An 18445-nucleotide genomic window follows, 5' to 3' on the forward strand; every position below is an offset into this window, starting at 1 on the left:
ACTGACCTTAGCTAAGTGAAACCTGATGAAAGAGAAGGGAGACTCTCATCACCATCCTCTTTTTTTCTTTTTTCTTTTTTTTTTTCTTGGCCCACTGAGTACATTTTCCCAAGTTTCTGGCATTTCATTTAAAAATGTATCTGGAACATTTTTTTGTTGTTGTTGTTGCATATTTAAAAACAAAGGCATTGTGAACTCCTTGGGGTTTTTATAAACAAAGCTTGACAAAATGGTTAACTTTGTGAAGGAGAACAAAAATTTTGTGTTTTTATTACTATTTTCCTTTTGAAATGATGGAAGTGAAAGCTGTAATTTTGGGTGAAAGGTACACCTCTGAAGCACTGGGGGACAATGATGTGTCTTCTGTCGGAACTTGTTGACCATGGAGCCTTGATACACCAAGAAATTCTCATTTGATTGTTTTAATTCCCTGGGGTCCCAATCTTAACTGAAGTGACTCATTTTCCATATACCTATCAATGCTTGCCCAGATACAGGTGGCCAAATAAATGGAAGCAAAATGTCAGATTACATAACACAACCCCCATCACTCTGGAGAACGTAACGTGTTACATACTCTTACCACCCCATTCTCAGAGGTGTGCTTGTCCACACATTTGAAGTAGCAGTCATTGAATTATAAATATCATGATATAAACCCATAATGTAAGATTGGTTAAAACCTGGAGCACATTTTAGAGGGAGGGTTTGTTGTGTTTCCATAGAGCACATCCTGGTTTTACAGACGGGGGGAAAAAAGTTTCAGTAAATAGTTGCAGAAAATAAAAGACCTTGTAATTGTAGGTTTTAATTTTATAATGAAGGTCACTGTGTTGAATGTCTACTTATTTCTCTATTGATGGTTTATACTGACTCAGGATGGTGGTGGGTTGCCAGAATGCCCAATCTTATGTTGTTTTTATAACAGCAATTCACAACCTTGTTTGGGCATCAGAAGACTTGTGGAACTTAAAAAAAAATAAAGCTTTCTGAACCCTACCCAAGACCTACTGAAAACAATTTGTGGAGGTGAGGTCTGGGGAGTTGATTTTTTAAAAAGCTGTACAGGTGATTCTGATAAGCATCCAGAATTCAGAATCACAATGTACTCGAAATAAATTTTCAATTTTTTTTTTCTTTTGGGAAACTTTACATACATTATAAAGTTATCAGAATAGTTCAATTACTGGTCAACTTAAAAAATTCTGGCATATCCAGATAGACATTTTAAAATATAAATTTCTTTAAAATTTGGTTTGATAATGACCTATCATTCATTGAGAACATTGATTTTCTGCTCTTCAATCTTTTACTCTAAAATAAATAACAATCATCACTACCTCTTATTATAGAGAGGCTGCTCTGTCAAATACCATGTTGAACCTTTTCATTCAATATCTCATTTAATCTTCATATTTATTCTATAAAGTAAATATAATCATGTCTACAACAGAGGTAGGACAGCTTGGGAAATGCTATATGGGAAAATCCAGAATTTAAATTGATCCCCATCTCATTTCAAAACTTGTTCTTTTTTGTAACAGCTATCCTTTATCCTCATTTTTTTTTATATTTTCTACCCTTTTTCTTTCAGCTCTGTGCCCTTTAATTTTTTTCTTATTATTTTTTTTATCTTTCCAAGCCATAATATGTCTGCTTGGGATATGAGCAAGAGGGTGCATATGTCTCACAAAAGTTCTTGGTAACAATGATTTCCTCAGTCTTCTTGTAAATATTTTCATTTGGAGAAGTTCTCACAGTCACTAATTTGATGGACTTTGGTTTGGTATTGACTAATGGAAATATTTATATTTTCTGACTGCTTCATTTTAAAGAATGTCCTGGACTTGCTCAAGAGAATATAAAAACCTTCTGTCCCTCTTTCCATTTCCAGACCCAGACATGACCCCAGTCCATTGAAGCATCTGCTTTTAATTTCACATCTTTTCTCTCTGAAGAGCCATCTCTCTGAACTGAAATTTAAAGCAGCTCAACAAACAGTAAATACGAGATAAAGGTAATAAGGCAGCGGCTTTGATTAAAAAAGGGCAGAAATTACAGGACTATCGGTGTGAACTGAGCTTTGGTTGAGTCATTTGTATCGATGGACTTTCATCTGCACTTGCTGTGGGCCCCGGTACATCTCAAATACCTCTGAAGATATACCACATTACTTATCTTTTTCTCCTCTAATGACTTACTTTTCTCTCTAGGTGAGGGAATGAAAGAAAGGGGTTAGGGCTAAAAACTAGTATTCAAAATAAGAAGAAAATTTAAAAATTGATATTAGGTTATAAAGCATTTTTTGACTCTGTGGAGCTAAGGTGAGCATGTGCTTGAGAAGTTGAAGTCTATGAGACAGTTTGTAATATTTGTTTATAAATTGTGGAGAAGACTATTTCTAAATTCAGGGAACACAGTGATGAACAACTTCTTTTTTGATCAATTTCAGATCTGAAGAAGTTGATCAAATTGGCAAGGATAGATATGTCTGTCTAGGAAATATATTGCACAGCGTTCATGCTCAATAAATATTTGCTGAGTGTGTGACCAAAGATTATAAGGGTGTGTTAGAGTTTATAACTGGAAGCCATAGTGCAGTGAGGTGGAGTCAGAAATGTCATTTCTGCTCATAAGACCATTGACAATCTTGGGCAAGTGGCATAGCATCCCAGAGGATCAGCTGCTGCTTCAGTAAAATGAGGTTTACAGCTTCTACCACACAGATTGGTGTGAGGATTAAGTGAAATGCTGTATGTGAAAGTACTTTTTAAATTATAAGCTATGAATAATCAATCAAGGAAACAGGATTTAATTAAAGGTTTGGTAGAGAGTCATGAAAGAGAAATTAATTGGAGAAACATTCAACTACATATGTTTGGCCCTAAAAGCTAGTGTTGTTATTGAAGATAAAAAGTTTGGTTTAATGTAGATAATTAAGTTAGGGCATGGATTGTGTCCTGTTAATACTTACAGTTTCCATTATAGTGGGGTCTGCCCTACGGTAGATGTCTAGCATATGTTTGAGGGGACAGATGGATGAATGAACACATGGGTGTGTGGCTATATTGCTGTGGATTCATTTTTAGGTTTATAAATGGAAAAACAGTTTTTGATATCTCTTTAGCTCAGCCCAATACAGTTAAAAGAAAAAAACCCCAACACAATGACTTTTACTAAACATTTTGGTAAAACATGCAGTGTTTTTACCTCATTTTCTAGAAAGACAGATATGGCATAACATTCTGCTGAGAGAACAAGGTTTGTTCTGTGTGATCAGAAACCACATTTTCTGGATTGGTATTATTATAGTTAGGCGATGAGACCAAGTCAACTCTTAAATGATTGTTCAAGAAGAAAAGAGGTACAAAGATTGTGCCATCAGCTTGTTTTCTAACATGCCAACGGGTGAGCACTTGTGGTGCCCGCTGGCAATGGGAACTGATATTCTTATTAGGCATTTGGGGGAAGGGTAGAAAGAAGAGAATGATCTTTGTTGGGGAGGCAGCTTCATACAGAATTAGGGGCAATTGTGATTGAGATATTTACACTAAGCTCCAAGACTTATTTGAACCTGTCAGAATTGTAAAAACGTTAATTTGGCTTATCGAATGATTTTTGTGTTCATTTTGGTAGGCCTGAGCTTTTGTGCCCTTACATTTTGACTGCGAACGTTTTTCACAGAGAATTGTGTGTGTTTGTAGATAGGCATCCAAACTATCAGTGAATTCAACAGAGTAGCTTTTTGGTTGCACAGACTTGTTTCGATAGTTTGGAATACCTGATAGGGAAGCAGTACACAAAACCTTGAACCCTGGAGGCTAACAAGACAGACATAGAGCTCTGTGAAAACAATCTAGTTATTGGTATTGCTCCCATGGGGAAACTGTCTTGAGATATGAAACTCCATCAAGTTTGTCTCCCCAAAGGAAATAGAAGAAACAGTTGTAGAGAAAGAGGCAGAGTTTGGGTCTTATCTATGTTTACCAGTAAACTCACATCGATGAAGGATGCTTCCTGATGACTGGACAGCCAGTCTCCAGTCATAAAGTCATAATTACGTTACCTAATGTGTAGAGCCGAAACTAACCTGGGATTATGGGCAGAAGAGATGTTTTCAGGCACATGGGTAATACTTGCAGTCCGCATGGTGTGCTTGAGGTTAACAGATAAAACCCCATTCCCTCCTCTTCCCATCATAAAGAACTTAAAGAATCCCTAGGGTATTTGGGAGCAAATATATTATCCTATGGTATTATTAGATAAAGTGTGGATATAGAGAAACTTTCCACTATTTATTCAGTTATTAACAAATATTTATTAGCCAGATATTATGTCCCAAATATTATTCTAGAAACTTGGGTTATATTGATGAACATTCTGGAAGAGAAGACCAATGGTGATCAAGCAGATAAACATATATTATAATGTCAGATAGGGATAAGTATGGTAAAAAAAAAAAAAAAAAATATATATATATATATATATATATATATGGTAGCCTATAAAGATAGACATAAACTATTACAGATTGGGGTGGCCATTTTAAAAGAGGTGACAAAGAAATGCTTCTTTGAGAAGTTGGCATTGGAGGAGAACCTAAATGAAACAAGAAAGCAAGTCATATGATGGTATAGGGGAAAGTGTTAGAAGACAGAGCAGCAAGTGCTGAAGCCTTGAAGTGGGATCAAACTTAGGTTCTTAGAAAAGCAGAAAAGAAGTCAGTGTGCCTTACGTGGAAGATCACAGGGAAGAGGATAAGACTGGGGGACAGGCAGCAAGAGAACCAGGGGACCTCGTGTAGATCATGGTTAGAATTTAGGTTTCATTCTAAGTGTGAGGAGACACTATCAAAGGGCTTTGAGCAGGTGAGCAGTATGACCACTTTGTATTTTCAGTTCATTTTTCTGCTGCTGAGTAGTGACTAAATTTCTTGAGCCATCCATGGTGCGCAAGCAAGACCAGTTATCTACTCCCTCTCATGATCTCCTGAAATGGAATATGAGCTCCTCAAAGGCAGAGAAACCATCTCTACATATCATAGTTCCCAGTGCTTTCTTTGTTCTGCTATTTCATAGGTACTTGGTAGATATTGAATGTATTCTGGAATGGTGGGAAGGAAAATTTCTAGTTTAGATTGGGGCAGAAGTACCTCAGCCTCAAATGACTTAGGACACCTCTTATAGATGGGTTTGTTCCCATGAAGAGTGAAATGGACTCCTTCTGTTTTCTAGAGGACTTCTAAGTGATTCCCTGGGATGAGGGGAACACAATTACAGGAATGGCCATATGGTACATGCAGGGATATATTGGGAAGCTGTGAAAGTCACATGAAGTGAGGACGTGGAAACATTTGAGTCATACAGAAAGTTTGGCTAGAGGCTGAAGACCAAGACTAGATGGGGCAGCGGGTTAATATTTCTTTTTGGTCACAATTCAGCACTTTGCAGATTTAAACCATGGAATCATTAAAATTTTTCTTCCTCGTCAGTATAAAATGTATTTGATAAGGTCAGTGAGTGTTGGATGAAAAATAGGTCTTTCTTCTTCCATGGGCCCCTCTGGAGACTTGTCATAACCTGTGTCCATAAAGTCACTCTTTTCTAGCTAAATAAAAGAAACAAATCTGTGCAAGCCTCCTCGTACTTTTGACTTGTGGATGTCAGGCAAGTCTGAGCTACCACCCTCATTATAAACACCATCTCTAGAGGAGGTGAACGTTCTTAACTTTTACAGTCATAATGTAGTCATGCTTTGAGATCATCTGAGAAGTGCTGTGGAAGCACAAAACATTATTACTATTATTATGGCAGTAATAACTGTGATTATAATGCAGTTTGGGGGAGCTGAGGAGGGATAGCAGTGAAAGGTAAGTTTTACCCCTCATATATTAGTAAGATTCGCAGTATCCAACACCTTGTGCGTTTTTGTATGCATCTCTGTGTGTGTGGTAGGCACAGGGAGGCAGGTGTGGGTTTTGAGATATCATTACTAGAAGATACATATGCAAATCCATTTCAGTGAAATTGTATTTAGAAAACACCATTCTGTTCCATTTACCTAAAACTTAGAATATAGCTTTGCTTTGTTTCAGTAATCATGTGTAGGTGTGATATATGATTTCCCTGCATATCACTTGGGATGTGATGGTGATCTCCAAAGCTCTGGATGCAGTAAGAGGTTGTGACATAAAGTATTTATTTCACATGTTGCTCTAACTACTCTTGGGAACAGGAAGATGTGACAGAAGGTCTATAGTTTGCATATTTGTCATGTCCTACATTTTTGCTACTTTCTTCCTTGATCTCCATATTTGAGAATCTGTGATTTTGAAAAATGAATACTTACTAATTCAACAAGCATTTATGGAGTACCTATTAAATGCCATGCCTGGTTTTTGTTTTCAGGATTAATGGGATGAATATGATTTATTCCCTGCTTTCAGGTTTTATAGGTTAGTGAGGGAGTCAGACAAGAATATCAATGGGTCTCATGTATAAAATTCAAGCTCTCCCATTGCCCGAGTGCCATTGTCAAATCTGCACCTTATATGTCTTCCTATGGGGTCAGTGCACAGAATGGATTTAAGTGGAGAGGACTAAAAGCAGGAAGAGCCTGAGCAATGCCATTGCAGAAGTACAGGTAAGAGATAATCCATGTTAAGTCAGTTGAAGGATTTGATTTTTCATCTCTGAAACCCAAATACTTGGCATTATTTATCATGATACCAAGTATGGGGGGAATGGCTGGTTTGTAGGAATTGAATCATCTGTGCGGTTGGAATATTCAGTTCCTTGATGGAGCATCCTGGCTGTGAATGGAAGAGGACAGGGATCAACAGGGATCATTTTGCAGGGATAGGATATACCTGGACATTTCCTTTGAATTTGAGGGTTTCTGTGTAGTTGAGAAATTGACTGACTCAGAAATGTTTTGTGAGACATCTTATAGAGGACTAGAGTTGCAAGAGACATTTTGAGCATGATCCTAAATGTTCTAATAGTAGGTGCACAATGATAATCATGACCAAAAATATTATTTCTATTCTACCAGAGTGAATTGCCAGAAGAAATGTTAAAGACCTTTTTTTGGGGGGAGGAGGTTCAGAAATATTTTAGTGGGGAGAAGGAGAAGGTGGAGAAGGAGAAGGAGAAGGAGAAGGAGAAGAGAGTAGATAGAGAGAGAGAGAGAGAGAGACTGAGACTACATATGCCTTGCCTGAGGTAGATAGAATAGGTTTGGAAGAAGTTGCTGGTGGTTCATTTCAGGCATAAGATTCAACAAGTAAACAAACGTACAAGGCTATAGGGTATATACCCTATAAATTATTCCCTATTGTGAGAAAGTTACAAAGCCCACAACTTTTAAGATTATAAAGAAACTTATTGTTTTGAACTTAACAATTTTGAAAGGCTGAGTATGACCTTGTGTTACTGGGAAGACTTTAATCACTATGCATTAATGATGCAGAATACATTTACAAGGGTCATGTTTTACCCACTTAAAGATCAAACAGCTTTGGGGTACTCCTGGAACTTTGCCTTGTGTATAAGTATGTTCTGTTCATTACAAAAGAAGCATAATTAAAGTCAGCCTAACTTCACACCAGACTTGTGTCATAAAGTATGACCAGCCATTTTCCAGTCCCTCGGCAAGCGTGGGAAAGAGGAATGATTTGAAATGAACCAAGAACGATAAAGTCAGGAGATCTTTCCTTATACAAGTAATATAATAAAAATATGAACAGCAGAAGACTGATATCAAATCATCAAGAAAGAATCTTGATAGCTATAGTGGTGAGACCTGAAAAAGGCAACCACAGTTTTGCCAAACTCTTTCTTTTCCTAAGATTTTCAATCAGAGTCTGCTACCTTTTAGGGATCCTTTCAGACATGGTTAGGGGACTGCATAAGCTCTTTAAGTTTTGTATTAGCCTAATATTGTATTTAATTGAAAATTACCTTTATAGCATTTAAAGAAGCTTGGACTATTTTGAATTTAAAAGTGATTTTATTGTCTCTATATAAGAAAAAGCTTTCCAACTTTATTGTCAGTAAATATCTTTAGCAGAACAGAAATAATATGGGTTGCATAGGAACACACTTCATGATAAGAAGTCACTCCCTCCTATGGCTACATAAGTGATTTTCTTTTGTATATTTGCAGAAAATGGTCTCCTGTTAAGATGTGTAAGTGTAATTCCATTGATATTTATTAATACTCTTTTTTTTAAAAAAAAACTATTTTATTTTTAAGTGAGAGGAGGGGAGATAATGAGACAGACTCCCACATATGCCCTGACCTGGATCCACCCACCCCAACAAAGCTATCCTCAGGGCCTGGGGCTGACGCTCGAACCAGTAGAGCCACTGGCTGCAAGAGGGGAAGAGAGAAAAAGAAGGGGGAGAGGGAGAGGGAGAAAAGCCAATGGTTGCTTTTCCTGTGTGCCCTGACTGGGGATCGAACCTAGGACATTCACACACTGGGCCAATGCTCTATTCGCTGAACCAACTGGACAGGGCCTATTAATGTCTTCTGATAAACAAGCATCGTGCTAAATGTTTTCATGTGCATGATCTCGTCACATCATATTTTATTAAATGAGGAAACAGATATAAGAAACCAATTTGTTTGTTTTTTCCAGAGACATATAGAATGTGCTGAACTAGGACTTGAAGTTTCTGACTTTGAGGTTCAAGGTACTTTCCTGTGCATCTGTTTAGTCTTGTATTTTTAGTGACACACTGCTGGTAACTCCCTGGCTGTCAGACAAACTAGGCAACATTTCTATTCCACCTACCGCCACCTTCAACCCTGTCCCCATCCATCAAGTTAACTTCTGGCCAACTCACAGAAAGTGCCTTTAATTCCTCAACTGTTACCTTCATCCATACCCAGTGTTGATTTGTTGGTTTCCGAGGTCTTCAGACCCCTGCTGCTGTCATGTTAAGAGGCATACTATAGAGAATCTCCTCATTCCAACTCCCAAATATATTTCAAACCTTGATTTCCTTCATTGTGACACATTTTCATCCTAGCCCAAGCCACCACTTCGGAACAGACAAACATCTGGAATACTGTAAAGGTATTTTCATATTATACTCTCTGGAGTGTGGTCCATGAACCAAGAGCCTCAACATCAGTGGGGTGCTTGCTAGACGTGCAGAATCTCTGTTCCACTCTGGACTTGAAGAATTACAATCTGCATTTTAACAAGATCCCCAGATATGTGTGTGCAGTTAAAAGAATCTCTGGGATGACAGAACTCCCACTTCCTCTGCCTCCTTCATTACATCCTACCCTTTACATTTAGTGTGATCTTTTAAAAATGTATGTTCATACCGTTTCTCCACCTTAAGCCCTTTAATGGCCTTTCATATTACTTTAATAAAGACCAAGCTCTTTACAAGAACCTACAAAGTCCTCCACGATTGTACTTCTACAGATTCCCAGGCATGCTAAATTCCTTTCAGTTTCTAAAACACACCAACAAGACTTGCCTCCTTATTTCCTCTACTCAGAACACTCCCCTTTGGCTACTGTTATGATCTTCGTTTTCTTAACCTTTGCCCCAGTTTAAATGTCATTTCCTGGAGAAAATTCACCTGCTCTTAAGTAGGTTCTTCTAATTTTTCTCTATCATAGCCATGCTGGTTTCCTTCAGAACTTATATTTCAATTTGTTGTTCCATTATCTCTTTGTATTTTCACCTAATTGTCTATTTGCTTTCTTGGGCCATATAAGGGTAAAACTTATGACTGTCTCCCCAGTACTTAACACAATAAATGGAACAGATGAGATACTCTATAAATATCTGTTGAACAGTCGAGGAAACAGTTATGCTTCTTCCTTATCAAATATTTTCAGAAGTATATAATTAAAGAGAAATTGTTTGTGTTTATAATTCTTGTAATAATGACTAGTTATTAGTAATTTTACCTCAGTTAGCTATACAGATCCTGGAAGGTTCCTAATGCTGACTTTTAGCGCTACCAGTGTCGTGATTTTTTGTTTCCAAGCTATTTGCAGATGTGAGCTAGTTCTCATTTACTTACTATAATCAACAAATATTCCCCAAATATCAAATATCCAGCCATCTTCTTAATGGAAAACAGAAAAGGTTGTCTACAAGTATAACTGCTTTGGTCCAGAGTTGATGAGGGAATATATTGGACAAATATTACTTACTTCTTTTTTTTGAAGAGATAGTGTAGAAAATGATGAAGGGGTAATGAGTTCAAGGGCTGATTGCTTGAAATATTAGGCTGCAACTGATGGCTAACTCAGGATCAGGAAAAGGAAACTCCCTTGTGATGTATCATTGCACAATTGCATTAAGCAGATGTGTAAGAATGGCTATATCTTTCTTTGAAACATCTGGCATTAGTCATCATGAACAGCAGGTGTCTAGGTTGAACAGACCCCATGTCTGTTCCAGGATGACACATTCCTGTTGTTTCTGGGTTGCATTTGAGTTTTTGTTGCTCTTGTCAACCCAACCACATCAGTGATCAAAATAATAATGCAGAGAAGATTTGCCCAAGAAAGAGGGTGAACACAATAGCTGCTACTTCTGGTATGGATGAAGTCCTGAGTTTCAGAAAATTTAGTAAGCTGCTCTGTGATTGACAGCCCAGCCCCTGACAGTCCAGATATAATGTTTTATGCTTCTTGTGACAGGTTGAGTCACAACTTCCATGGATAGGACTTGTCTCAGTATAAAGGTTTGCCTACTATTTAGCCAAAGTCTTTGTTAGGTCTTAGCCAACCATGGCTCAGAGTGTCATAAAAGTTTACTGAATTGTACCCTTTCTCCTTACATTAGCCTTTATGTCTCACAAGATGAAGGTCTGGAAAAGTACTGGGACAAAGTTTACAAATGTAAGAAACTTCATCCAGGGTACATCTGTAAAAACCCACTAAAAAGCATGGTGAAGTCACCTGTCCTGTTATGCCTTTTCCTCTTGGTTTACTCTAGTATGGAGTTAATTTATCGATAGATTTCCAGGATGAAAACTATCTGGTTATTCAGGTCCATGCACACTGCTTGGAGTGTTATCTCTTGGAATCTCATGCAGAGTCTGGCTAGAACTTTTGAATATTTGAGGTTGTAAAAGTGGCCATGTCTCTCAAGGTGTGGTATGCTAGGTTATCTGTTTCAGAATTACCTGGCATGCTAGTAGAAAGTGTAGATTCTTGGGATTGTCCCTACTAATCTACTGAATCAGAGTTTCTGACATAAAGTTGAAAATTATGTGTTTTTAACAAATGTTCTAGATGATCTTTATGAATCTTAAAATCTAAGAACTACTAGCCTCTGTTGAAGCTGTGTACAATTTTTAAATTTTTTGAATGGACATTAAGTAGAATAGAGAATTAAAATAGCTTTAGCCCTGGCCAGTTGGCTCAGTGGTAGAGCATTGGCCTGGTGTGTGGAATTCCCAGGTTTGATTCTTAGCTAGAGCACACAGGAGAAACACCCATCTACTACTTCTCTACCTGTCCCCCTCTCCTTTCTCTCTATCTCCCCTCCTCCCACAGCCAAGGCTCCATTGGAGCAAAGTTGGCCTGGGTGCTGAGTATGGCTCCATGGCCTCCGCCTCAGGTGCTAGAATGGCTCTGGTTGCAACAAAGCAATGCCCCAGATGGGCAGAGCATCACCCCCTAATGGGCATGCCAGGTGGATCCCAGTCGGCTGCATGCGGGAGTCTGTCTCTCTGCCTCCCTGCTTCTCACTTCAGAAAAATACATATATATATATAAATATATATATATATTTATATATATATTTGGCTTGTCACCTATGATGCTACTGAAATTATCCTATAGTTAACCCTTAGAAATATAAGTATAAGAGTCCTCAATAGTGATTATAGGACAAAGTCTTACATGGTTTGGAGTGCATGTGTGTGCGTTTGTGCATTGTGCATATGTGTGTAGAAGAAAGGAGAGTTAACTGAAGGCCTGTTGTATATGAGGTTTTAGATTACTCCTTGTTATCCCAGATCAAATACTTATATAGAATATCGGGACTAAGAAGATGTTGTCTTCTTTTTTCCTTTAGTGAATGATTTTAAGACATTTCCTTTTGTCTATTTCTTTGCAAAAGAATAGCTCTTTACTATGCCTAAGCTCTTCTCATGACCATTGTTATTTAAGGAAAAAAAACCCAAAAAAACTATAATACTAAGATTAAAAGATAATCATTTAAAAACCATTTAAGGTATTTTTTAGTCCTCACTGTTAGAGATCATTTCTTAGAAATAATTATTGAACTTTAATAAACAAATAGACAAGCTTAACCAGGTGGTATCACAGTGGACAAGGTATTGGCCTGAGACACAGAGGATCCAGGTTTGAAACCCTGAGATCACCAGCTTGAGCGCAGGCTCATCCTGCTTGAACATAGGTTCACCAGCTGGAGCACACAGTCTCTGGCTTGAGCTTGGGATCATAGACATGACCTCATGGTTGCTGACTTGGGCCCAAATGTCGCTGGCTTGAAGCCCAAGGTCACTGGCATGAGCCCAAGATCACTGGCTTGAGCAAGGGGTCACGGGCTTTGCTGGAGCCCCCTGGTCAAGGCAAATATGAGAAAGCAATCAGAGAACAACTAAGGTGCCACAATGAAGAATTGGTGTTTCTCATCTCTCTCCCTTTCTGTCTGTCCCTATCTATCCCTCTCTTTGTTTCCTTTACAAAATAAATAGCTAAATAAACAGACAATACAAACTGAGAGTCATCATATAACCAATTCTGACATCATTGATACCCAAGAAGTCCCTCTTTTTCCTAATTCTACTCACTAAGTCTTCCACAGAAGAAAACATTTTCCTGATGTCTAGACTTCATATTTCTAATAAGTATCTACTCACTTATTTATTTTTGCAAATGTTAGTGTTTCTGTATATATTGGAATCTTTAGCATCTTATGATCAATATTTATTGAATTTGAACTTTCCTGACTAAATGCTGACCTTTACAAAACATTTTCCTTTTGCCAATTTATAATTCTAGAATTTTTCTTTATTGAGTGAAATTCTCTAGGTTTAATTTGCATCATTTCTGTTTGTTTTGTTTCTAAGCTAAAATGTACAAATTATAATTTTAGGCTAATTATTAATTAGTCAATATCAATTATGAGACCCTGAGGGCAATTGTTTGCACTACATTAGCTTAAAACACATAGTTGATTTTTTTCCATTTCATCCAAAGGGAAAACTTGGTCAATAAACAAGCCAGTTAATTGGATATAATGGATTTGATGCAGTAGTTTATTGGGATTAAAAATAATCCAAGATAATCCAATAGGGATTGAGATATGATATGTTAGGAAGCTACAAATAAAAATAAATATGTAGTTATTGGAGGCTTCACTTTCTTTTTCTATTTTAGTCATAAATCAGACTATGTTCTCAGCAAGGGACAAGCCTACTCTCTGTAGGATTAAAAAGAAAGCTATCCTTAAAAAAAAAAAAAAAAAAAAAAAGAAAGAAAGAAAGCTATCATGTCAATGTGAAAAGAATATTGTATTTGGGGTCTGAAACCTTGTTGAGTGACCAAAAAAAAGTCATATAACTTTAAGACTCAGTTTTCAAATCCATATAATGAGAGTAATATATTTTTGAGAAGTAAGTAAGATGAATGGTTTCTAACTATCTAATAAAATGCTTGAATACAGTAACTGCTCAATCAGTGTGAGCTCCACCTGTCTGTCTGCACAGCAACATAGCATTTTCAAGGGAATTTAACATGGGAGGCCTAGTCTAGTAGAAAAGAAAACAACATAGGTCCTTTTCCATACATTCTGTAATTTGTTTGTTATTCCAAAACAAGTGCATGATAATTACAAAAAACTTGCTTACTCTTACACTCTTGGAGACAGTCATAATACATATTGGTTTTCATAGGCATCTCACTTAACCACTGTGTTTCCTCTGTATTCCTCAGAATTCCCTGCACCGAGTAGGTGTACTAACATTTGAGAAAGTGAACCTTTCCAAGAAGACAAGAACGTGGTTGAAATCTTTAAATATAGTAACTACTGGCTCAGAATTGAATCCAGCAGACTTTCTAGTCTACCTGTTATATTTTCAGTCCTCAAGGACAGATACTTGTCCTATTAACTTCTCAAATAGCTCAAGGGACAGAGATTCCAACATCTCCTTTTACAAAGAGATAGGTCTAAAAACAGATGTTAAAAAACTAAATCATTTTAAAACTCTATTTTATTAGGTTTTTATTGCATTTTAAAATTAAAGGTGAGTTTTTTTTTAAGGGGGAACAGCATGGTGGGGAAAACCAAAGTAGGCATGCTAAAGCACTGAGTTGTAGTCCCTGCTAATTCATTCATTTATTTACTCATTCATTTCGCTGCCTTGGAATCTAAGTAAGTTGTGTAACTCTGTCACCTTGTAGTAACAGGGGAAATCATGCTTGTGCTGTTGTCCTCGCATGTGGTGTTTGTGGAGATCAATTGTGATGATGTATGCAGTGATGTTTTTCATGCAATATAGTGCTATAAGCCTTTGCATTGATATGGTAATATTAGAAAATTAGTATACATAACATTAACAAAAATAGTTCTGTTGTGCTCTACTTGAAAACAATGAGCAGAATTTACTTTATTCTTTGATTTTATTTCACAGAGTAGTTTATATCTAGTTTCTTAATCATTCTAGGTGATTGTAACAAATTGGGAGCTATACCTAGAAGTACAAAATTCCCCAGCTGCCTAGAACTTCTGTGGCTTATCTCTTTACTAAGTTCTAGTATAGACATTCAGAAAGCAGAAATAAAAAGAAAAGAGGCCCTGGCCGGTTGGCTCAGCGGTAGAGCGTCAGCCTGGCGTGCAGGAGTCCCGGGTTGGATTCCCGGCCAGGGCACACAGGAGAAGCGCCCATCTGCTTCTCCACCCCCCCCCCCCCCTTCCTTCCTCTCTGTCTCTCTTTTCCCCTCCTGCAGCCAAGGCTCCATTGGAGCAAAGATGGCCGCTGCCCCAGGTGCTAAAATGGCTCTGGATGCAACAGAGCGACCCTCCAGAGGGGCAGAGCATCACCCCCTGGTGGGCCTGCCTGGTGGATCCCGGTCGGGCGCATGCGTGAGTCTGTCTGACTGCCTCCCCATTTCCAGCTTCGGAAAAATGAAAAAAAAAAAAAAAGGAAAAAAGACAATACTTTTTCTAGTTCTCATCTTACTCAGGACTATAGGTTCATTTATATTATAATTTCCCTCTATTTCTACCCTAGATCCAACATGTTGATAATAATAACTGTTATTCAAAGCATTAAATGGGCTACTTAACATTTGGAAAAAAATAACTTTAATCCCTAAATATTGTATTCATGTCTCCCTTAGACATGTGGTAAGACTTCTGTGTCTCTATGCAGAAAGAGCATACATTTCGAAATTAGAACAAATGGTTGAATCACTGCTGTACATCAGCTATGTGACTGTGGGGTAAGTCATTGTCCTCTCTAACTCTCAGCTTCATGAGGATTAAATGAAATGACACATATAGTGCATCCAGAACAGGGCTTACCTCGTTTTAGGTATTCTGCAAGTGTTAGTTCCCTTTTCCGTCTTATCACAACACCAAAATGTTTACTTCTTTTAACAGATGTGAATGCTTGATTATTTAGAATAGCATGAAATATCTATTACATTTAGTTTTACCTAGGAAGAGTTAAGAGGCCAGAAATTATATTTTCTTTTTTCTTTTTTTTTTTTTTGTATTTTTCTGAAGCTGGAAACGGGGAGAGACAGTTAGACAGACTCCCGCATGCGCCCAACCGGGATCCACCAGGCACGCCCACCAGGGGGCGACGCTCTGCCCACCAGGGGGCGTTGCTCTGCCCATCCGGGGCGTCGCTATGTTGCGACCAGAGCCACTCTAGCGCCTGAGGCAGAGGCCACAGAGCCATCCCCAGCGCCCGGGCCATCTTTGCTCCAATGGAGCCTTGGCTGCAGGAGGGGAAGAGAGAGACAGAGAGGAAGGAGAGGGGGAGGGGTGAAGCAGATGGGCGCTTCTCCTGTGTGCCCTGGCCAGGAATCGAACCCGGGGCTTCTGCACGCCAGGCCGACGCTCTACCACTGAGCCAACCGGCCAGGGCCAGAAATTATATTTTCAATAAAGATGTTTTATTGGAAATTTGCTTCCCATATATAATGCACAAACATAAGCTACAATTGAGTAATGATTTAAATGTGAAACTAAAGCCACCGAGGGGATAGGAGAAAGCATGGAAAGGTATTTTAATGATCTTGGATTGTAGAAAGACTTTCTTCCCATGATAGCAACACAGGAAACATAAAAGAAAATATATATCATGGTTGAGTATACTAAAATTTAAAACTTCAGTTTGGAAAAAAAAAAGTGAAAATTTATTTGCAATTTAAAAGCAAAGGCTAACATCCTTAAGGAATTTTATAAAGAGCTTCTACAAATCACTAAGGAAAGATAAACAACTTAGTACAGTAAACAAAGGTCATGAAAGGGCAAGTGTTTAGGTGACTCATTCTTTTCACCTGAAAAGCTTACTTTGGTAGTCTTGAGTCCAAGTGCTGAAAGATAAGTCTCAAACTATCTTCATATGTGAATAGGAAGACAGTGATACTAAATTGGAGCATTGTGGTTTAGCTCTGTTTTGAATGAATGAGTTTTCATGAGTAGCGAAGTGGTTACGCCTATAAGCTGCCTGAAAAAAAACTTTGTTTAAAAATTCTAGTTTTTAAGATGGTGATCTGTCTAAACATTTGCGTTTAGTCTGGCTTCTCTGTCAGAACATTTGGGAACATACCTGTAATCCTTTCTTGCTGACTTAGTTCATTACTAAGAGCATTGATTATTGTGTTTCACTAGAATGCAGTGCAATGAGGTTAGGAAGGGCTATTTATCCCTATGCAGGTCGGTTCAGATTGCAATACATTTTGAATTTTTAGGGAGATATTAATGCTAGCAACAAAGGACAAGCAGATAAATGAAAGTTACCCTTGAAAATCCCCTAGGAAGCTTTCACTTCCACTCTGGAGATGAATGTATCCTCAGTCTCTAGTAATACCAGAATAGCCCATGTTCCTTTTGCTTTGGAAAATCATTTCTTTGATTGAGGCTTAGATAAGGTAGCTGGTTCACAACGTGGTACATCGTTCTATTTTTAAAATATTATATTTAAACTCTGGGGCAGTTGTTTTATGTTTATACTTTACATGAATGTGTTACATGTTCATACTTATCCCCTGAAATATACCCATTTTACAAGTGAGAACTGGAGGCTTTGAAAAATTAAATCTTCTACCAGCTAACACATGGGAGCTAATATATGTGATTTTGATTTAGATTAGTCCTATGCTATACCAAATTTCTTAGACTTGTATGCAAAATAAAAGTAAAAATGTTCTGAGTGAGTCTAATAAACTCTTCCCTGAATAAAATACAGAAGTTTGAGGTCTGCACCATGGGAGTAAACGTGCATGAGCTATTGAGAGGCAAGATTGTTCCCTGCCTCCCTCAGCATTCTGCCCCGGTGAGGCATTGCTCTGCATATCTGTAGAGATAATAACTCACGTGTGAGGTGCCTTACTTTATAAAGGCATAGTTTGGGATCGTGTATGCAGCTTGCCACACTGTATTATATAAAATATATTGTGATTGAGCAATGAGTGGAAATAATTTCATCATCTCCTGGGGATTTCGCATTTCGCACCTCTACACTGGCATTGTCCTCATGAATCTTTCATTGTGCCTCTGAGTTGGGTAATAGAGTTGAGCGTATCAGGGATGGAAGCTTGCCAGGGAGGGAAACTGAATGCAATTGACTATGCATGAGGTAACTCCCATCACCTGCACCCCACGGAAAACCCTGAATAAGGAAAACAAACCCACCATGGCATGTTTACTATTTATTCATGATTGCTCAGTTCTTGGCTTCAATACTCTGGACTCAAAAATGGTGACGTAAATAGCAAGTGAGGCTCTGAGAAACAGGGAATTGTATGCAAACCTCTCTTGTAATGATTATGATCAAATTACTTAACGTTCCTCTGTTGTTGTTGTTGTTTTTTCCTAAGAAGAGATTAGCTAGGGAATCATTTTCCGAACCTTACCTTAAGCAATTACGTCAAATACTTGCCCAAATATTTTAGATTTTCATGACACGTAAATTTTCCTGTTCTCTTTTCATTGCCCTCAGTGAGAGTCCCTTACATTACTCTTAGGATGAGTAGCTTTCCTTTTTTCTCAGCGTTATTTCTCCTCTTCCTCTTGAGTCTCCCCCTCTCCTCTCCCTCCTCCCCTTCCCCTCCCACCACATAGCTGCTCCACAGAAAGAACCAGCTTAAACACCATTTGTTAAATCATACATTTTATCTACGTTATAAAGTCAATTTTATTCTTTTTGTTAAGCCTGTGTTGCTACAGAACTTTGTTAATTTTTAGTGTATGAGC

This window comes from Saccopteryx bilineata, chromosome 4 (genome assembly GCF_036850765.1).
Source record: "Saccopteryx bilineata isolate mSacBil1 chromosome 4, mSacBil1_pri_phased_curated, whole genome shotgun sequence".
Lineage (NCBI taxonomy): Eukaryota > Metazoa > Chordata > Mammalia > Chiroptera > Emballonuridae > Saccopteryx > Saccopteryx bilineata.